Source organism: Enoplosus armatus, chromosome 5 (assembly GCF_043641665.1).
Source record: "Enoplosus armatus isolate fEnoArm2 chromosome 5, fEnoArm2.hap1, whole genome shotgun sequence".
Taxonomy (NCBI): domain Eukaryota; kingdom Metazoa; phylum Chordata; class Actinopteri; order Centrarchiformes; family Enoplosidae; genus Enoplosus; species Enoplosus armatus.
In genome coordinates this window covers 2140231-2163472 of record NC_092184.1, presented here as the reverse complement: position 1 = coordinate 2163472, position 23242 = coordinate 2140231, and positions in this window count along the sequence as shown.

Sequence of the window (23242 nt, the reverse complement as noted above, 5' to 3'; positions counted from 1 at the left end):
TATATATGTGAGTGTGTGTGTGTGTGTGTGTGTGTGTGTGTGTGTATTTAAGACAGAGAAGGCACATGTGCAGCACAAAATGAATCGAGATATTATATTACTACGCAAAAGTGCGATTCACAAAAGAAATGTTGTTGAAACATCTACATATGAGTATTCATTTTGTGCTTGTGAGCACATCATGCGCATCCCAGGAAGAAATATCGAGTCCAGTCACATGTAATTTCTGTTAGTCACACAGTAGCTTAAAGCGAGCCAAATGACGCTTTAAAAACTGGACCTATATTCTTCTTGGTTCCTTAGGTCCATTTACAGTTTTTATTGCAGTTAGGAAAAAGTCATGTTATTTTCTTCTAATCACAGCATTTGCATCTTTGGCAGACAAGAAGCACGATGAAGCAAGAATGTGGAGTCCACCGCTCCACGGGCGACCTCATCCAAGATCATGGCGGCACCCCTTTGCACCCCGCTCATCCCTTCCTCTTCTTAATTACCACTTGTCTCCCACGAGGAGAGTTAGAAAGCTTAATACAGTCACATCTACTCATATTTGTGTGTTTTTCAACGTCATCGTTCTTGTTTTCTTCATACTGCAGTTCTACTGTTGCCACTTCTGTCTGCTCTGTAAATAAAGCAGGCACTGTTGTCTGTCCATCCCGTTAAAAGGGTTTATCCTGTGGAGTTTTTCCTCACCCGAGTCCAAGTGTGTGGTGCAGCTTGTAAAGGCCTCTGAGACAAAATGGTGACTTTGGAGCGTATAAGTAAAATTGCCTCGGCCATGATGAACAGAATCAGAAAGTATAGCTGTACCAACTGTGGTCTTTAAATCTGCGCGTCACAGCGCCCTCTGCACCTGACAGAACTTTTCTTTTTTTTAACGTAACGATCGCATACATTTAGCAGCAGGCTCTCAAGAGGTGGGATCCACGTCTACTGCCAAATATCCTGCGTTCCAGAGCGGCCTGCAGTGTTGCGGTGTCACAGTCAGGCAGGTCAACGTGGGAACAAACTACTTCACAGTCTTTCAAATGTAAACTGAAATCTGGTTCACTTGTTCAACAGACATTTACTACTTTTTTTTTTTTTTTTTTTTATTACCCACGCTTCTTGGAGTTGAGCGGATTATCCTATACACTTATTTTCCACAACTGCGTTCCGTAATTATAATTATATAATCATATATAGATGAATATTCAGGTGACACAGGACAGTTTAGTAACAAAGACGTCGCCTCATTCCGATCCTTATACCCATTCCAAAAGATATGATTCATTTGATTACATTGCAAATACCAAATATATAAATAACATTCTTTTAAAATCTCATCTTTTGTATGAATTGTATCATTACAAAGATTAAATGTAAGAAGAAAAAGAGTTCCATGGCCTTTTTTTTATTAATATAACATATTGTTTTTTGTTTATTTTGGCTGTAGATATCTGGCACTGAATGCCCCTCATATTTGTTTAAGCTGCGGTGTCTGACTGTTTTGCATTTGTTTTAGATGTTGAAAGCGCATGGATTGTAACCTCGCGAGGATAAAATGGAGCAAATTAATGAGATGAGGAGATAGAAGAGATAGAAGTCCATTAGTGATGGGTAACACAAATACTGTCAATATATATCTCATAATGTCAAAAACGGTCGCTCTAATTCTCTCCTTTTTACTGTTTGTATCTAAAATTGAATTAGCATTAAAATGACACAAGTAGAATAAAGCAACTACAAGCACTAGAAAGTGTGGGAACTAGGACTTAAAATTGGAAAATTAATGGAGAGCTTAGCTTGTAATACGTCTAGTTTTTTTTTTTTTTTTTTTTTTTTACAGTCCTGGGGATGGCTGGCAAGATGGCAGCACTGAAATCAGCTTCTGATTTTACAGCAGAAAGGAGGAAGAATTTAAAGGATCAGCGAACATGTGTGTGTTCAAACCTACAAATTAAAAAGCTTGCTCGTGGTCGGGCTTACCCTCTCTGCAACCCATGTTGTACTTTTGACCTCGGACTTCTCCCGTGCTGACGGCCTGTAGACTCTTTCAGGAAGATCTGCAGTGGGGACTGCACATAAACAACAACAACAACAACACATTACTAAGCAGCTCGTTGGTGTGCTGGGCCAATCTCCGCCACCTTTTGTTCAAATCTACCCACCGAAGCAAAAGGCCCTCTCATTTCCTTGGAAATTGCCAGTTTCTCCACTTAAAGAGTATTCCAGCGTCAGTGTGAAATTCGTGGAAGGCCACATGAGGTGGATGTTGATTCGGGGGAGGGGGGGGGGGGCAGGCGACGGTCAGTGTCTGAATCTCTCTTGCATTCACAAACACCATGCAGGTCTAGTGTCACGTCTAGACTCTCTCACATGCACACTCTTGGTCTGGTCATATTTGAGTCATGTAAGGTTGAGCATAGTGGTGCGTTATGGCTGTCATTAAGCCAAACTCCTGGTAAGACAAGAGCTTGAGGAGTCGGGGTTCATCTCAGCTCCCTTTTAATGGAACAAAGCATTCATTAGTAAATAACAAACCCCCCGTCCAGCACAGCGGAGGAGTAAACCCTTACAAACTCACTTTAGCATGGCAGGTATAAAAAGTTGGATAAAGTGTACGTACATCACACGAGGAGTTCTTTTCTGCTATTTGTTGTTCGTTTATCTCGATGATGATGATGATGATGACCGAAGTGTGCGCTGTCTCTGACCACAGCATATTCAGTTCTTAAAGATCCCCTCCAGACATGTATTAAAACGTACATACAAATACTGTGCTTGGAACAATAATGTGTGTCTGATATGTTTTTTTTTTGTGTGTGATGATTTTCCACATTGAATCTACTCCAGAATCTCTTATTAATGTCTCAGGTGTTCCTGCTGGACACGAGATGTCCCCTGCTTCACCGTGGAAGTTCTCAAATAGCACTGGAGGTTTCGAGTTTCCAGCATCGCACTTGTGCAAGTCGCGAATTGGACCAGGATTGGCTTCCAAACTACTTCCAGACTTCAACATTGCCTCATCACTTGATGTGCTTATAAAGCATCCACAGCTGATACCGCACTTCAGGGACTATTACAGGGCCACGTTTCACCGACTCAAATAGATTCAAGTGCAGATGGGGTGAGAAGTATGATGTATTACATTTGTATAGCCCACACTTCTGCAAGAAAACTTCAAGTGGATATGGCTCGCAAGTACTTCCTGCGTAGGCAACATTAATCCCAACAATGCAATCCTCCGTCCGAGGCCTTAATTAAACTCTCAGAAAAAACACATTCATCTACCACTAATTTGAAACGGCAAATACATTTGGAAAGAAATGCAATGCTACCCACGCACACTAAGGCGTGAGATGGTAAATGTACGGGCAGAGGAGTATGTGGGATATGCTGTTTTGTGGCTACCAATGGAGAAGGGCCATGACAGCTGGCTATGAGGGACGACAAAGTCCATCCAAATAATCCAAACGCAAATGGGTTTACTTCTGTACTGCCCTTGTGGTTACACTATAGTGTTGGACCTTACATGTAAATACGACATCGTCTGGCTTGGCTTTTACCCGGGTCCATTTTTCCTCTGTTACTGTGAGTTAATCAATAAAAAAAAAATAAAAGAAAATCTCATGTAAATAATCTTTGATCTGCTAAAATGACAGTATATTTAAGCTGAAGCTGAGCAAGAACTCTTCCGAAAGCCAGTGAGCTCAGTGTCCCAGCAGAGGGACAGCAGGGATCACTCCCCCTCCCAGGAGTTGGAAAAAAGATTTTGTACGTGTTGTAAAGTTGTGCGCACTATTTGAGAGGAAGTTTGTCACGAAACGTGGTTTAACTGTGTGGTTTTGTTTTTCGCCATCAAAATGTTTGGATGCCAAACATTGCACACCATGGACGCATTGATATTTGACAAAGCGCTGGAATTTTAGTCAAAGCCGCATTTTTTTCATTTTTCATTTGGTTTTTTTTGTTGTTGTTGTTTTGTTCACACAAGACATTGGAATACTAAAGCGTCTCCCGTCTGAAGAGAGAGTTCGAGTTCAGCATCGACAGCAAATATGAAGGATCTGCAAGGACTTCATTTTAACGTGACTTAAAATTTTGTTACGCGAGGAACACATTTGAGTGGAAGCGTAATTGCTGCCTGGACTACGTTCAATAGACGCGAGGCGCCAGGCTTTGAAAAAGAAGAATGTGTGCAATATAAATGACAATATCTCCGGTTTGGCTGTGTTGATTTTTATCGATTTAAAAAAAACAAACAAACGACAACAACGTTATAGGAGTGCAATGCTAAAGTACTCTTTTTACTGGGTGTTATAGTACGGACGGTCTTGATTTATTTATTTATAAGGACGAGAGAAACCGGGGGAATTTCACTGTAATTGTATTAGTGACAATAAACCTGAACATCCTGCGTCGGAGTTTCAAGTCACCGTTGACTTTTTCGACATAAAACCGTTCCCTAACTTGAAGTACTTTAAGTTGGCTAAGCATAACAAAGAAAGCCGAATAATAATACTAATAATATAAAATAATCAGTATGAACATTTTGCGACTTTTCAGATAAGTTCATTAAAACATTTCCTTTTTATGTTGTAGAAGTAGTATGTAAACATAATATCTAGCAGACAGGGTTGTCTTTATGTCCGTTTATGGAACTGGCAAAGAAGTGTGACCCACGTGACCTCCTGATCTTGAACTACTATTGAAAATCTGTTATATTTTACATTCAGGAAAAAACACTGAGGCTAGTTAAAAGGCTAGGGAAAAAAAAAAAAAAAAAAGCTGCTGCTGCTGCCAAAAACCATTGCAGTGTGGCATCAATAAGACAGACTTCTTAAATCCCGAACCCCTCTGCTAAGTAGCCTTATGATTCTTCCGAGCCTGAAGAAGAAGGAACCGCCTAAATATCTCTGTTTCTCTGCCTGAAATGTGGAGTCCGCCACTGAGTCAGATTTAAGATGTTGTGCTGGCAGCGGCCTCGCTTTGAATTATTGTGCAGGCCAGGAGAGACATAGAGAGGGCGAGGGAACGGAGAGAGTTTAAAATAGAAGAAAGGAAAAAGAGGGAGGGGTGGGGGGTGGGGGGGGGTAGAAGGAGAGACAGAGGTGGAGGAGCCCGGCACAAAGCATATAGCTGCAGGAGAGGATTATGCTTTAGACGGCCATGTCAAAAATGCAATGCACTCTCTGCTGCTGCCTTTATCTCTCTCATGCCTCTTCCTCTTGCTCTCCTATCTCTGTCCTCCTCTTATTCTTCCCCTCTCTGTGGTTTCCTTCCGTCTGCGCTCCTGTCCTCCCTCCCTCCCTCCCTCCCTAAACTCTCTTTGTTTTCTGCCTCTTTCTCCTACAATGCCTTATTTTCACGCCAGCACGGGCGTATGAAGACAGCGTCGCCACCGAGCATATTGGTACTCCTCTCTGTCTTCCTATCTATGTCTCTCTTTCTCACACTCACTCTCACACACACACACACACACACACACACACACAAAACACCTCAGCATGGAAATTGAAATAATGATAATGTATCCCTCAGTCTGCATCAAAGTATTGCCACTTCAAAAAATGCCGGCAGGCATGAAATGCAAACGTGAAGCAGATGGATTGAGAAAGAGGAAGGAGAAAGGCAGCGTGTGTGAAGGTGTGTGTGTGTGTGTGTGTGTCTTTCCCCCCCCCCCCGCCATCCTGCCTTTACTTTGTACATTGGCTGTGGCTTTAAGGCAGAGAGACTGTGTGTGTGTGTGTGTGTGTGTGTGTGTGGAGGAAGGCTGCTGAGTGGTGTGTATTGTCAGTCAGGGTTGATAGCGATGTGTTTGTTGGAACAGGCCTGTATGTGTGTTTGTCACTGTGTGTGCGCAAAGCGAGCGTTGTCTATATGGGCTTTTGACAGCATGTTTTTTTTTTTTTTTTTTTTTTTTTTTTATACTTTTTGTGTGTTGTGGTCAAGGATGCGTATGGCCAGTTTCTCAGTGTGGTCACCTACCGGGTCAGGGCCTTCTGTTGCAGTTACCGACGCACTCCCTTTACTGTGCAACAGCAGAAGGACTGCATCTATATGATGTACGGTCTACAGCAGAACTGCTTCAACGCATATTTATGTTCAAAGCTGTAATGCTTCACTTTGTCCACAGATTAAAGAGCAGATAACAGCAACAGCCAATACTCCTGAGAACACACAAAATGCATGATGATGAAAATAAAACAGGTGGGCATTGGTAGAGCCAGATTGTTTTGGTTACATTTTATAGCAGTGTTCCCAGGAACATCTTATGTCTAAACTCCAAATGTATTTATGGATTATTATAATAAATATTATTACTACCGGAAGTAAAACAGTCAAATCTAACTGAATCAAACTGTAAAAAATGTAAACTTTTTATTGCCAATGTGTAAAAAAAAAACTCGGGGACTCGGGACGGTTTCCCAATCGCCGGTTGCTGGGCTGGGCTGTGGCCGGCCGGAAAAAAAAAACGTAACATATCGCCCAACCCCAGTGCATAACTGACTGTGACCTGAGCTAAGGTACACTTAGCTGTACGGCATCGATGTGGCTTCGCCGTTTGTGGCTCGCTCACCCCTACAGACTGCCGTTCACTTCACGGCCACCCGTCTCATTAAAAACAACAACTTTTTTTTCCGAAAACTCCATACAGGTCCTTTAAGGCAAAAAAAAAAGAAAAGAAAAAAAAACCCCCATTAACGAAGATATAAGGGAGGGATATGAGCTGTTGAAATGGATTAATTAGTGTGTAGAGTGTCGTTATGTGCTTGTGTTGTCAGTGGAGATTTATTTCAACTGGACTTTGCCTGAGTCCCCCTAGCTTAGTGAAGCCTAAATTGTGGCTTTTGGGCTCATGACTCACCTGCCTTCTCCACTATCAAGTGTTTCTTCAAGGCACATTGTATCTATCGTGTGTGTGTGTGTGCTGTGTGTGTGTGTGTGGTGACTTGCAAAAACTGGTTCAATATAATGGATTCAATTTGTTGCCGCTAATAACTAAGAATGACGCGTCGAGGCAGCCGGGGTCTCCCCTTTTTTTTTTTCCCCACAAACAAACACAAACACATTTCTGTGATTATGTGTACGTAGGTCAGTTAGCACCATATGGCAGCAGATGTAATTAGCGTCTAATCAGCTTGATGTTTTGACTGCAGTTGTTTCACAGCTGACTAGCTGTTTGGGTTAGCGGCGCTGCTCGCTAGTTACCCCCCGCAGGGCGGCAGGTGAGTCGGCCGGCAGGGTGCCACCTGCACAGATGGATACACACACACACACACACACACACACACACACACACACACACACACACACGTGGTGACATACAGACACGCATTAGGATGGCACAGTTTTCAGGACAGTGGCCAGCCTGGAGGTGTAACCTAGCCTCAACCACGACCACTACACTCCTAACCCTTAGCTCTACCTTAACCTGAGCACAGTCCATACATGCTGAATGCATCAAAGTGTGAAGTCCACACACACACACACACACACACAGTCCCTTGTCTTTCATCCGGCCCTCGCTCGTCTGATGACGGCGCTGGATGTTTGGCTGTCGCTCACTCAGACGCTCTCGCCAGCCGTGGGTGAATACTAGCTCAGACTCAACTTGCTTGAGATTTTTCCATTTTGTTTTCTATTAGAAATGGTTGATTTCATACAATATAATAGTCAATATTTATAAACCAAACAACTATCATCTCAGTAAGAGAGCACTGCCTTAACTGCTGTTTGAAAATCTGCATTTTTACATTTTTTTTTTGGTTGTACAATTTATTACATTTAGGTAACATTTTTACGATGTATATTAGTATGTTGTGTAAATCATTTATTGTATATGAAGTATATTTGTATATCACTTCATCTCAACATTGTTTCAACACAGAGTCCCTCAATAATAAAGTTCAGGAAAAACAGCAGTTGACGATGAAGTGAGAACAGCGGAGGGAATTCGTTTAGTCTGTGTGGGAATCTACAAGGATCCTTTAGACTGTAGTTGCAGAGGAAAGCTTTGCAGCTTATCTTTATTAATGTAATAATAACTGACATATTCACAGGCATATTGAAACTGTCCAATGTAAAGGTGCCATATATGTTTTACTTAAAAAAAAAAAAAAAAAACATAAAAAAAGCCAGACCTCTGGAGGAGAGACAGCAGCTGCTGTGGGCTTCAGACGTTTCTGCCATTTATCAATATTCATTATTTGACATTGTCCGCTGCTGGAAATGTGGTAAATCCAGGATTATTTGAATATGAATGGAATTTGCACTCTAGATTTCCTGCTTGCATTTACATGTGCAGCTACATGTTTACACATGACATATACCCTCCTTACAAACGGAAGTCTACATCATTTTAATTCACGAACTTATGGTAAAAAAAAAAAAAATAAAATAAATGGGAAGAAAGAAGGAAAATAGATTAAATGAAATTTCGTTGGTTCTTGAAGAAAAAAAAATGTAGTTTCTACAAGGTAACAAGGTTAAATTGCGGGAAAATAATAACAATTAATTCAAAAAGATTGTAATGATGGGTAAAATGAACAATACAAAATGTATATGCACACTGTACACAGTACAAGTTGTCACATTATGAATATACTATTATTGAGTACAGTGTTCATATTACACCGGGGCTTTCGGGGTGGGGGGGGGCCCTATTTTCTGGGATGGGGGGGGGGATCTTTAATTGCTCTCCGCCCCGGAAACAATAAAGATACCAATGCACAGGGGACACACAAGTGCTTTACTATCAGTATATACTATATCATTTATTTCAGGAACCTAAATACACAGAAATATATACGATTATGCAGCAAAAAAAACCAAAAACAGTTGCACCAAAAATTACGATATTTTAGAGACATTTCTCAAATGAGGCTCCCTGCGGCTCCCCTGTATTTCAAAACCTTTAAGTATTTAAGTGGAAAAAAAAAAGAAAAGGGTGTGATAAATTCCACCGCACGCCACCAAACGGCAGATTGACAAAGTCTGCAACTAGCTGATGAAAAAGTTGAGGAGGAGTTGGAGCTGGACGACACCAAAGCAGAGCTAAAATGAGAAGTTTCTGGAGATTATTGGCCCCTCTCCTGTTGCTATCAACTACTTGTAACATGCGGCTACTGTAGGAATAACGAACTGTAAAACACTGGTAGTGACACGGTTTGATTCTGTTTCTCCGCCATTAAAAACAGTTTGCCACGTGGATAACTTGAGACTTGAAGACCAGCGAAACCCACAGATGGGACAAAACCGCACACACGTTTTAGAGCATAAGCCTTATAACCGAGTAAACACGCTAGACAACACACACACACACACACACACACACACACTGAACACACGGTCAACAACCAGTAGACGACGCACATCCGCACCAACTGTCGCGTGTTCTTGTACCAAAACAGACACAGGCGGCGACAAGCGACAGCGTGTTCGCATGCAGTGACATTTGCGCTGGAAAGGAGAGAGAAAAAAAAAAGAAGAAAGAGATCTGGAGGTTTGGCTGAAATCCCGAATGGGGAGGTGCGGGCTATGCTGACTGCGTGGCCTACAGGGGGAGCTGGAGGTGAGCGAACTCGGGGGAAATGAAGCCGTTAATTTACCGGTGCGCCACCCTCGGGCGACAAAGGTCAAAGTGCCTTTACCCTGCTCCTTTGTCAAACTGCGACCTGTTTCTACTGCGCCATGCGCATTCATCTAGCTGGGAAAACAGAAAATTCTCATTTCTCAGGCATTTTTTCGTCATCTCATTTCAACATTGCCCGACAAATGGTCACTTCACAGCATTTTCCCATTTCAGCGCGTAGACACGCTGCGCGCAATTGCCGTCCCGTTGAACTAGCCTGAACGTGGCGCACACCCGCGTCACGCCCCGCGTTCGTCGCGCTCAAGGCGTATGTACCCGCTGCTTCAGCCTCCACGCATTGTGGTACATTTGCAGCACACTGCCGCAGCGGAGCGGCCCAGTACGTAAATCCTGAGGTGTGTGTGTGTGTGTGTGTGTGTGTGTGTGTGTGTGTGCGAGAGATGGACTGGTCCTGATAGTGTTGTAAGTGCTATACAGTTAAACAATAGTGCGCGGTGAGGAAGCACCCGTGCTGAGGGTGTCATATATTACAAGAAAGGCAGACTCAAAACAAATTATGGCTGTGTCTTTGTGTTGTTCTTAGCTCTCCATCTCTCCCTCTCTCTCTCTTTCCTAGTGTTATATATTTTCACACCTCAGTGAGTCCATCGCGCGCGCCCACACACACACACACACACACACACACACACACACACACACACTGCTTGTCTGACTGTCTCCTCCACCCTCCTCCTCCTCCTCCTCCTCCTTTCTGTCGTTCCTTCTTTCCCTCTTCCTCCTCTACTGCATTTTCCTTCTTATTTCTCTTTCTCACTTCATATCACCCTTCCTCACTCCCCCCCCCCCCCCCTCTCTCCCTCCTCCCTCTCTCTTGGGTCATGTTGCAGCAGCTCCAGCAGAAATAATAGGAGCAAAGGCGTGAGGTTGTTATTTGCATAGAAATAGCATGACGCCCCAGGCAGCTTCAGGAGAAGGACACAGAGATCATTTGTCTCAAAATTTTAATGAAAACTTTTGCTGAGACAGAGATTTCTTTCCCTCTACACCCCCCCCCCCCCCGAACCCCACCCCCCCACCCCTCCTCTCTTTCCTCTCCTTCCCCAAGTTCCATTCTTCCTCTGTACCTTCCATACCGTCCGAGCCTGGCGTCCCCTCCTCTCTTCTTCCCTTTCTGTAGCAGCACAGTGTGATTTGAAATGAGATGACACATCAGTATTGTGCCGCTGTGCGCCACCAGCACGTCAGTCTTGCTGGCAGTTTGTCAAACATGGCAGGAAACGCGGAGGACTCGAGACATCTCTGCGGTGGCGAGGGTTTGTGGACGTTGGTAAAAAATGTCCGGCGAAGTGGCTCGAGCGAACACGCAGACGCACAGAAAGAACTGCTGTTTCGGACAGAAACATATCTCCTCGCAACTTCAAACTCTAAATACGACTGCGAATGTGGTCATGGTTTAATTTACGTTTAACATATGTCCCATTTAGTTGAATTTGCAATATATATATCTATATATAGGTGGATTTCTTAGATAACTTAAACGTGAGATGATTTCTGAAAATTGCAGAAATCCTACTTACAATATATTAGCTGTTTTGTAAAAACAATTGTAATTATGGTATATACAGTGATTTCTCAACAAATAGGAATCATGATTACAATATTGAAGTCAATGAATGTAAAATGTGTAAATCAGGTTCATGATACGTGGGTTGATTGTAGAAATGTATACGTCGGATGATCAGCCTTAATGACATAATGTCACAAATGCCCAGATATTACACGGATCCCAACACTTCCAATCCGCAAATGCTTGACAGTGTTAACTACGGGGATAATCACCTACATGATTGAGTTTGACTTCCATGTGAAAAATATATATTTTTTTGTGTTTCAGTGCGTTATAATTGGAAATATTGGCTTTCCCCCCCCCACAAACATCACTGATCAGCTACTTTAGAAACAACAATTAAAAATTTGGATGACTTTTAATGTGTTCGGATGAAATTTCAACATGGATCAGCCACTCACCGAGCCACTGCGAGACAGTTTGGCTCGAGCGTCTAGGACGGTGCAAAATCCAACTGACTATTTATAGGGTGTCCCATTAACACCAAGCCCGCCTCAGCCAGTACTAAACCAAAAGTGGGTGAGCTACACCGTAAACTTTTATAATCAGAAAATCAAACACCAGTCACGAGCTCACGCCCCCCCCCCCCCCCAGCTCATTAACCCTACTGAATGGCTCTTTAACAGTAAATCATTCATAAAACATTACTCGGACTGTGTAAGAGAAACCGAAAAAAAACACCTTTCTACAAAAAAAAAAAGAAAACCCCTCCATTTGGTTTGACCCAATGATGTCAGCCACGACATCACCAACACTATAAAAATCAGGAAATGCTGGGCGGCACCCCCCTCCCAAACACTAGTCCTGCATGCTGGGCCCAAACAAAGGTAAGTATGAGCAAAGAAACAAACGATTAAACCGCGTTCAAACTTTGCAACTCAAACAAAGGCGACTGAAACGAACTTGTGACTAGTAGAAAATGACAACGTAACGTGTAAGACTAACCCAGAAGGGACGAGCGGTGAAGTGGTCAGAACCGCGTTCAACTTTTCAAATCCATTTTTGATTTTTAGCGAAGCAAACGGTGAAATAAAGGCACGCATCAACAATCGCATGACGTGCTCTTCGTTCATAAACATGGGGACTGCCTCACCTGTGAACGCCAGCCGTATACTGAGCACCAGACGCACATTTGTTCGTGAGGGACATAAGAAGAACTTCCTTCCTTCCCAGAGGTTTTCATGTTTTTAGTTGAATTCGAGTGACTGAACGCTGTGAGTTCATTAGGCACCGTAAGTGGGACTGTTGATGGGAACAAAAACACCTTTTGAGATAAAGAGTCGAGTGATTTATTTCATCTTATATCCTGAAGTGGGATATATTAATAATAATACACTTTGCAGAATAAAGTTTAAGCATATATATATATATATATTTTTTTTAGAGGACCACAAAAAATGCATGGGAGTAAAAAGGGACTCTGGTTCTGGTTATGTCCTGACTGAGTTCACAGAAAGTCTACACCACTCCCTCCTCTCTTGCCCTTGGTACGGCTGGTGTGACTGCTCTGCTGCTGAGCTGTATGGCTCGGCCCGGGCATGGAGGCTCTGTTGTTGGCTCGGCGCAGGGTGTTTGACTGGCCGCTCCGCTGATGTGCTCAGACAAGTCGTGGGGCTTAGTGCCAGGCTGGATGCCAACCGGGGTCACACCGATAGATGGAGCCGATATCATTTCACGTTGGATTCTGGCCAGTGTCAGTGTTTGCATATTCTACTTCGTATTTTCTCGCATTCCTTATCGAACTTATTGTGGTTTGAAGGATAATTCAATTTGATTGTTTTTGTAGTTTCAGATACAGTAACATCGTTCTCACTATAGGCTTTGCTGAGTACTGGGTACTATTCTACATGGATGCGTCCATTTCGAGCTTTTAATAGTTATTATTTATTAATAGAGTCACCCCAGAACCAATCCACCAATCCATTAGGATTCAGCCACCAAAAGCCGTGTGAAATATGTGTTCGTCAGTCTGTATTGTTTATGTTTGTGATGCTGCTGGTACACATGGCGTTTTTGTTTACTTGCACACGCGCCCCCAACTGGCTCGAAGTGGCTCTGCGGTTGGGTTTCGGAGCACACGCTCAGAATGTGGGGTTCCAGTGCCACAGCTGCGGTTGGTTGGAGGCGTGTCCTGTGCAGTTGGCCCGTCATAGCGAGTAGTTTACTCGTTACTATGGCAATAAATATACTGAGGATCAGCCTTCATCAGTCAGGGTGTAAGACTAGAGTTTTAGTGTCGCATGGCGTCTAAGTGCTGCAAACCCAGAAAGTAAATAGTTGTTACTCACTGGCAAGACGGCCAGGTTCAGCTTCTGGTTTTCCAGTTGCATACCCCCCTCTCTTACACCTGCCCTGTTTCACTGGGTGTCACTTTGTGCCCCATCCGCTGAGGTTTAACTCCAACCAATAAAAAATGACTTCTGCCTCCAAAGCAGCTCTGCCCCTGGGAAATGTTTGTGTAACTAAAACTCAATCTGCTCCCCTTCACTGTCACACACACACACACACACACACACATTTACACACACACATTTACACACACTATCACCCACCTTCCCTCCCTGCTGTGCCCGTGAAGGATGCACTCCCCACACATCTGCCACCAAGCGGGAGAGTGGGTGGTGCGGGGCGACCCCAGACAGCGAGGGCCACCGAGTGATCCCACTGACACTCCGACACCTCCCGCCTCCATCACCCCACCCACACAACTTACCCAACTCCGCCCTCTTGACCGACACCTCACCGGGATGCCCTGCTGCAGGGGTTCTTCAGAGCACAGCAGGGTGATGGTGGCGGTGTTGGGGGGGGGGGGGGCAGAGGGAGGGGCGGGGGGGCATCTCGATATTCTCTCCAGCGTGCACCTGGAAGAAGAAGGGGGGGGGGGGGTGGAAAGAAGTATCCGTTTCATTAACAAACGCATCGTAGTCATCTTGATCTGGTTATCGCGGCTACAGCTCCGCTCAGCCGAGAGCAAACTGGGAGAGAAAGGAGATCTCCCAGTATGATGGGGCGCTGGGTGGGGGAGGAAGAAAAGGAGGGGAAAAGGAAGTCTGCAGTAATCCGTGTAAACACACGCTGGCCTCCCTCCTCTCTTCTAGAATATTAATCGAGTTTCTGACAGGGAGAGGAGGTGTGTGTGTGTGTGTGTGTGTGTGTGTGTGTGTGTGTGAGAGGAGGAGAGTGTACAGAGTGACAACCTCAGTGTTTGCTCGCCTGTCGATGTGTATGCATGTGTGCGTCTGTTTGTGTGTGGAGGTGGGGATTGTACAGGCGATGGCGAGATCTTCTCTGTTTGCTATCTCGCCCCGGCGTCTGCACACACGAATCCGTGTGTGTGTGTGTGTGTGTGTGTGTGTGTGTGTGTCTCCGTCTCATACGTCCACCAATCCAAGGTGACCGTGCTGGCTGACGCCTGAGGGCCCCCAGGGCGCCACTGACAGCTTTAGGTGCGAGTTGGAGATTTGTAGCCCCACCTCTACCTCCTCCTCCTCCTCCAACCAGTACCCATAACCCGCCAGGGCCATAAACCAACCCCCCCCCCACCCCCCCCACAGGAGTGATGGCCAAAGAGGTTAAAACAAAAGAGATGAGAGGTGGGTTGAATACAAAGATGCTCCCCCCGTTTGGGACAGAGAGCCTGATGGATGGGGAGGGGGGAGAGGGGGGGGCAATTCTGACCTTGAAGGTCAAAGGTCAAGGGTTGAAGCAGGGGAAAGGAAAATGAGTTCAGTGGCCTCAACGCCATTCTTCATGGAGCCGCTGCCGCCTCTGGACACACACATATAAGCATTACACATGGAGACACACACACACACACACAGTATTTCTAACACTGCCGTAAATGTGCACACGTTACACGTATTTACTAAAAGCATGCCACGCAGTCGAAAGCTCACCTCACTTCATACCTTCAGCAGACTTTGATCCCACGCCACCTCTTTGCTGAAATCCACCAATTTCCATATCTGTTGATCATCAGGTGATTTCAGCAATTACCGCCTTAAGTCCTCAAAATCCTGCCGTTCGTGTTTGCTCTCATTCGGATTCACGGCCACATTTTTTTATTTCAAGACACACCACTGTGCACGCGGCAAATGCCTGCAAACACGCACAAGCGCGCCCGCCCTGTTTTGATATGCGCATTTCCGTCCTGTTGCGGACTGTTGGTCTTCTTGTTTCACGCTGTGACACCATGCTAAGGCTGAGCCTGAGCTGCATGCACTTAGGTCTGTACGTATGTGCGTGTTTGTGTGTGTGTGTGTGTGTGTGTGTGTGTGTGTGCATGGTTTGTGGATGGTGAAACAGAGCGTATGCCCATGATTGTGAACGTCTGAAGTGTTTTCTTTTAGTATTTTTTTACTCCTCGCCACACTTCGATAGCGCTGCTTTGCTAATTTTAATATGGACATACTGAAAGCTACGCGTGGACTGTAAGCGATATTACGTGAGGAAACCTGAACAGAAATTACAATGAATAAAGGATTGAAAACAAAAAAAAAGCCCAATAAACATGGCTAGGTACACGCCTATGTGAAAGACTGACGCCGGTGATACCTGAAATTACAGATATCGTCTGTAATGTTCACAATGTCGACAACCTGACTCAAAACAAAAGTTGAATTTATCTACACTGCCAAGTTGTTTGACAATATTTTCCACCTTGATGCCAATTAGTCAGCCACACTTGCTGCTTGCAAGAAATAATAACTGCGGGTGTACAAATAGTGTCCGTCAGCTACATCATTTATGCATTAAGGACAGGGATATTTTGACATGCGTTATTAGAATCAGAATCAGAAACTGTTTATTGCCAAAGTAACATACATTACAAGGGATTTGCCGTGGTCTGAAGGTGCTATTGTTTTGACAACAAATAAGTAGAATATAAAAGCTAAAATAAGAATAAAAATAAAAATAAGATAAGATAAATAAACAGTGCAGTGACCAGAATAAAGTAAAGTGTCCAGATAAAGTGTCCAGTAGGGGGGTGGGTGCGTTAATGTAACGCAGGGGGGACGGGGGTGATGTACGTTAATATAACGTATAATAATTATACACCAGTGTTGCCGTTTACATGGCCTTTTTTTTGTTGTTGGTATTATTTTAGTTTGAACGCTTTATTTTGAAAAGCATATTTAAAGGTAAGGTCTTTACAACCTGGGGGTTCTTTTTGCAGTTTCGGCCATCATCAACATTTAGGCTACTGACCTCACTGCTAAGATCCTTCAACACAGCTTTATAACCAAAGGGGTCCAAAGGGGCAAAAACACTGACTCAGAATCAGAATCAGAATCAGAAATACTTTATTGATCCCCGGGGGGAAATTGTACAGTACCGGTGCTCCCATTCCAGAGTAGAAAAATAGCATAATTTAGAACTAAAAGTATGTACAAAATATACAAATAAGAGATAGAAAATAAAAAAATATACACATTTACAGTAGAATAAGACAGGATATAAACATGGTTCCACTTTTTCCGACTATCTAAACCACCTATTTTGAAGAGAGACTGAAAGTGAAAGTGCCACTTATAATCATCCATTACATCGTAATTGTGTGTGTGTGTGTGTGTGTGTGTGTGCACAAATACGGTAAGTGTCCATTTACAACAAACTGTTGGAGCACTAACTTTAATGTCCGCCTTCTTTTCAGCAAAATGAGCAGCACTACATGAAAAGGATACTTTGATGCTCTTTCCATCCTTACATTTATGATCTGATTGTGCCACCACACACACACACACACACTTCCTCCCCTCGTGAGTGTGGTGTGAGGGTGTCAGCACTCTAGGCCTGCCCTGCACGGGGGGGCAGAGGGCTGTGCCAGGGAACAGATGGTGGTGGCTGGGCGGGAGGGCGGCAGGGCACAGAGGCAGCGGGCACAGCGAGAACGCTGCCGATCCCGTGGCCTCGGCTGGGTGAGAACAAGCAAAGTCCTGATGCAGGGTTTTTTTTCCCCCTCCTTCGCTGAAACAAACGCTGCGTTACTCCTTTGGTAGGAAAAGTTGCACCCGCAGCACAACGCTGGTGTGAAATGGAAGGCAGCCAGCCAGCCAGCCAGCCAGTTGCTGGGCCGTTGTTCAGTTGCTTCACTCAAGTCAATTGGAAACACGCTGTCACTGCGTGGATGTGTTGCGTGGTTCATGGTTGCACGACTATTAGTTGGTACTGTACGCCGGCAAAAAACTATCCTGCCTCACTGGTAGACTTCTTCTCACCGACTTCTGGCAATGCCGTGGACGTACTAGCTCGAGAACTGCAACCACACCCAGCAGTGACGTCACATCTCGTACAAGCACAGTGAGTGAGTTATATCACCAGATGTTCAGCAACCGTTACATTGCTCAGTTTGTTAAAACGTCGAACGAGCGCTCCTTTAAACACCGGAAGAAAGCGCTTTCCACGGCTACAAAATCAGGGCGACCAATCCAATCTGCTGTTACTGTTATTTCATGATTTGATATTTAACACACAGTTTCATTTACAATAACCTTCAGACCTATATGCCCCAACACAATGTGTCACCTGCTGTGCAAAAGGAAAGCTGGATTATAATGTAGAAATGCTCTGTAGTAATCTATCTCCTGTACGTAGTTGGAAAATGTCAATCTAACCACTGAGCAGCTGCTGCACGAATGATATATTCAAACAGCAGAAGTATAAAATGCCTACAAACCTGCCATCGTCCATCCGCTCACCCTGCTTAAGCTGAACACAACACGCGGCGGTGAAATGAGACGACACAGTTTGTCACGGCGCCTGTCGATAGTCAGGAGGGATGGCACATCACCTTGGGACCTCCCTGGGGGGGGGGGGGGGGGGGGCTTAATACACACAGGCCACCATGGACATCCAAAGACGCCCTCCGCGACCCCCAACACACACTCCCTCTCTCTCTCTCTCTCTCTCTCTCTTTCTCTCTCTCTTGCTGTCACACACTGCTGATGAAATGTTCTTTAATACCCAATCGACAGTATTGACATCCCCTTGGGTAGCAGGGTCCCCGCTGATGGGCGTAAAGTATTGATTTTGGGGGACTGTGGGTCCGTGGTCCCCCAAGTGACATGTCCCCAGTCCCGCTGCTATTAATGGGAGATTAGTAGGGTTATTACACCTCCCAGGCCAGACGGACGTGACACAGGGACAAGCGGCAGCCGGATGACCCAGGAACTTCTTGGAGGAGAATTAGCTGCCGTCATGGATTTCAACCGACTCGCGCATTTGTTCCCAAACATCAAAGGCACCGTTCTAACCGGTATTCCACAATCAGACCGGACCGGATATTTAATTTGAGGTGCTCACAGATAGATGAAAGAGAGACTAAGTGACTCATGCTTCGTCCAAGCCACGTCAGCAGAATGGAAAGAACAGGAACGGATCCTATTGTCATGGCTCCATGGATTATTCCAAGATGGTTCCTGCTAGCCCTGCAGTCACACCAGATACATAAATGGCTAAATTAGCTTTTTTTTTTATTTTTTATCACAGCATCGGTTGGTTTGGTCACAAGTTTAACCAGATATAAATCCTGTGTAGGCTAAATAGCTCATTTTTAAAGGATAAGTCTGGCATTTTTTCTGTATTTTCGTTTTAGTTTGGTTAGTTAGTTTCCCCAGAAGTAGATGTTAGTTCCAAAAAACGAATCAGGAGGGCTAATTTCTGCGTTCACATTTGATTGGACTCAAAGGCAAGCGTTGAAATTTATTTGAAAAGCTTTGATCTGTCGACATTATTTGGCTGGACTTCCCAAATCTAACACAATGGAAGTGGCGAATGCAAAGTTAGCATGACACTGATTTTTGAGAATAAGTCATGTTAAACTGTGACTATGTTTTCTTATAAATAACTCCTGGTGGATGCTCTGGACATCTGAAAGGGCGACAGCATGACACTGAGTTGTGTTTTTAACCATGTTGTGGGGAAACACATGGAACATTATGGTAAATGGTCTTGGCTTATATAGCTCTTTTCAACCTTAAGGGTTCCCAAAGTGCTTTACAGATGAACGTCATTCACTCATTCACACACCCGTGGCGACCGAGCTCTACCTCCTGTGCCAACCACTGCGCCACATAATGAACGTATGTGAAGTATGAACATCGGAGTGGTGAATTATGCTGCAGGAGTGGTTTGAGAAGTTTCTAAAAAAAAATGATCACAGGGATTACACGTTTCTAAAGTTACTAAAAGATTTTCAATGGGGCACTCTTTTAAAACCTCATGGTTCCTGCAGATCCTTCACTTGGAACATGGACCACTCTGAAAAAGTCTTTCAATTTGTGCAGATTTCCCGAAAGTGTTGCTCCAAACTCCAAACCTTTGTCCCTCTTCCTTTTGACTCCCCATGAGTCAAGACGGTGAGCTGGAATTCACCGTGGCTCAGCTGAAATGGCGATTATTGGCAAAGTGCTCTGGGCTCTACACCCTGCCCTGTGGAGCCGGGATGACCTCTGCAGGACAGGGGGTGGGGGTGGGGTTGGGAGGGGGACTCAGTGATTGATTAGCTGGCCTGGGAGGACCACTGCTCCCCCACTGGCTAGGGCATATGGAGCCTGCGTGTCCTATGGACAGCTGCGTCTGCAACACTCGTCCTTATTGCTTGTCTGCGTTAGAGAGCCCAGCCTTGTTATTCTGTGTTGGCATGCCCCTCCCTTAGCCGTGCAGCTCTGCACCCTGTTGTGCTTCTGCTCCACCGTGGTGTGTACTATCGGAAATCTAACTGAATTTGTCTTTGTTTTTCAGTTTCAACATGACAATGCCCCTAAAGAGATGGTTTTCCCAGTTTGGTGTGGAGGGACTCGACTGACCTACGCAGAGCCCTGAACTCAACCCCATTTCAACCCCTTTGAGATCTTTTGGAACTATGACCGTGAGCCAGGCCTTAAAGCGTGTTTGAATTCCCCTGCAGCTAGGTTGTAAGATCTTACTGAAAGCCTTCCCAGACGAGAGTAAACGCTTTTTTTTTTAACTTCACTGTAAACTAAACCAGGAAGTAGGCAGAAGCGAACAAGCAGCCAGATGCTCCGTCTATATTTCATTTAATTTCTCAACAATCCTTTATTTCTTGGCCAATACTGTTAGTATTTTTTAAAGATAGAATTCCACTTTCAATGACATTCTACATTTTCAAGTTAGGTAGATTACTGCACAGCATTTACGTCTATTCTGTGGAGGTGGGAAAGGTGGTGCACGGTCAATCCAAACATCCATGCTTTCACAGACAGAGCAACACATAAATCAGCCAGCAGCACACGCGACACATGCAAACTTAATGGGCACATTCACACCACGGAGGGCGGCATGCACCCACACCAGCCCAGTACCCTAGGAGTTGGAGTCCAAAATCGACTACGTTACTGCACCTCACAATGTATGTGCAATGCCAACGTTTAGTGCCAATGCAGGAAGTAGTCTGTCCTTTGTGAAGCGAGGCAGAGGGTAAGCATGTGGAGGGTTGGGGGTATTGGAGTTTGCTTCCTGTCATAGACCTGCAAGACATGCATAGACCTCTCTGTTAAACCTAAGCATGAGCTTTAGCTAACCCTAATCAAGTGTTTTAGCAGCCTAACCTTAACTATAGCATCTTTCCTACCCATCACTATCAGAATTTTAAAATAGTTGGCATTGAATGTAAAAAAAACATTGAACACAACATGCAGGGTTTTGCAGAATTATACCAATATGCTTGGTATAATGCTTGCCTGGTGATAGTTGCACATGCACTGCCAGACACATTCATTCACATTTACCATTCATGCTCTATTCAGCCAGCTAAATTAACAACCTTTACAATAAACAATCTTCTCAAATTACACTGAGGCAGGCTTCACTGTTTTATAGAAATGATATACATATGCAGCATATACTCCTACACACACACACACACACACACACACACACACACACACACACATATCTCCCCTCATAACCACCTCAACCATCTATCAATCACGCCATCACACAAACGCTTGCACCAGCAACTCCTAAATGGACTGACTTCATATTTTAATTTAGTGTATGTGGTTTTAAAGTGGGATGGTTTTTCAGGGGGGGGGGCTAGGTTATGAAGCAGAAGAAAAAAGAAAAACAGATGATTTGCGGAAGGAAGTTCAAGTGGATATCTGGCCAGGGTTAAAAGTGAAAGTAATTCATTACGGGGAGATAGTGCTTGGCGATATTCCTCATCCTGACGCTTTGCGGTGTGGCAGTTGAGAGGGGTGGGGTGAAGTGGGGGTGAAATGGCCGGCGGTTGTGGGAAAGGGGCTGGGGGTGAGCAACATCTACCAGCCCCATTGGAGTAGGAGGAACGGCGATGAAGGGATAAGGGCCAAATTGATGGTCATATTTTACAGTGGGTCAGTGTGGAGCGTGCTGTCCAACACTGTAATTACAAGTTTGGTGAGAGGAGAGAGGGAGGGAGAGGGAGAGAGAGAGAGAGAGAGAGAGAGAGAGAGAGGGGAAGAAGAGAGACAGTAGTCTTTGTCATGGCCATAAATGAACAGCCAGGCTTAATTGAGTGGTAACCTCTGAAGCTGTTGTGCTAACACTGCAGAGAGATGGGGAGATGGAGGAAGAGAGGGGTAAAAAAAAAAAAAAAAAAAGAGAGAGAGAGAGCGAGAGAGAGGAGAGAAGTGCTGATAAGGCCTTTTGTGTTTGTCAGTTTGCTGCCTTATCCTTCCCCACCCCAACACCACTGAAAGCAAGCATCTCACATGGACGCACACTGAACGTCCTCACTCTGTACAAGACTTTATAATGCAAAAAGAGAATGAAAATGATTTTCTTAAAAAAAACAAAAAAACAATGAGTTGAGCTCTAAGCTCTGTTGTTGAACACGTATATGGCAGTTTGACAACCATTTTTTTTTTTTTTTTTTAGCGTATGGTTCACTTACTTAGTCCACCCTGGAAGCTCTTGTACTAAGAATTCCCGAGCAACCATCGGTAACAGATGAAGTGCCATGAAATATGGTCACCGAGGTCCCAAGAGGATGAAGCATAATGGCTTTTGTGATCAAAATGTCTCTTAGCCAGCGAAATGTATCAACATCTACTCGATGAACATTTGGTTCAGACGTTCGTGGTTCCCAGACAAAATGCATCCTCGTGACTGTGGTGACTCTCTGACTTTTTATCTAGTGCAACCGTGACGTTGGTTTTGGGTGGCTTGCGATGAGGTTTGGTACAGACATTCACTCGTCCAACAGGAAGAAAGGTGATCATTTTCACCAGGGTAGTCAGCGGAGATGCATACATGATTTTATTGAAGATAACCAGAGTGTACGGCCGTGCATAATTCTCAAATCAGAAGCTGTAGATTTGGCTGGGGGAGTGTTTAAATAAACTGGCGCACTGAGAACCAGAACATGAACGTCTGAGGCCGCATTCAGAAGCGCAACCCGACGTCGGAGAGCCCCAGAGCTCACCACGACACCGCACGGCCCTCGCGCTAATCGCCTGATTTTCGGTCGGAATGCAGCTTGAGACGCATTTTCCACCAAAAACGCCAACAATTTTCATTTGAGTGCACCTCCCGGCTGTGGGGGGCTCTGCGCTGGGAACGAAAATACCACACAGACTGGCAAAACGCATTCCGAGGTCAGGAAAATACCATAACAATGTGAATGCTTGCTTGCTTGCTCAAATAAGAATGATAAATCCGTGATTGTTAGCTTTTTTTTTGTTGTTGTTGTTTTTGTTTTACATTATTAATACATTTGTTTGTAAGGCTCAAAATGTCCCAACAACATGCTTCTTATATCTCTGGAAACCTGACACTCTCCTCTTTCCATATACAGATATTTGCTTCTGTGAAAAAATACCTGTAAATAAAGAGAGCGAAATCAAAAGAAAAAAAAAAAAAGCATAGGATTCAAAGCACTCAATTAATTCAATTATTTCGCAATGCTATCCCTAACCCACAGACGCAGCTAGTGCTAAGCCACGATGGGACACCGTGCCATCTCTGATACTGTCTGGGGTAGCTAATTGGCAAAGTGAAGCTAGCATGTAAAATCCAGTGGCACTTGCTGGAGGTTT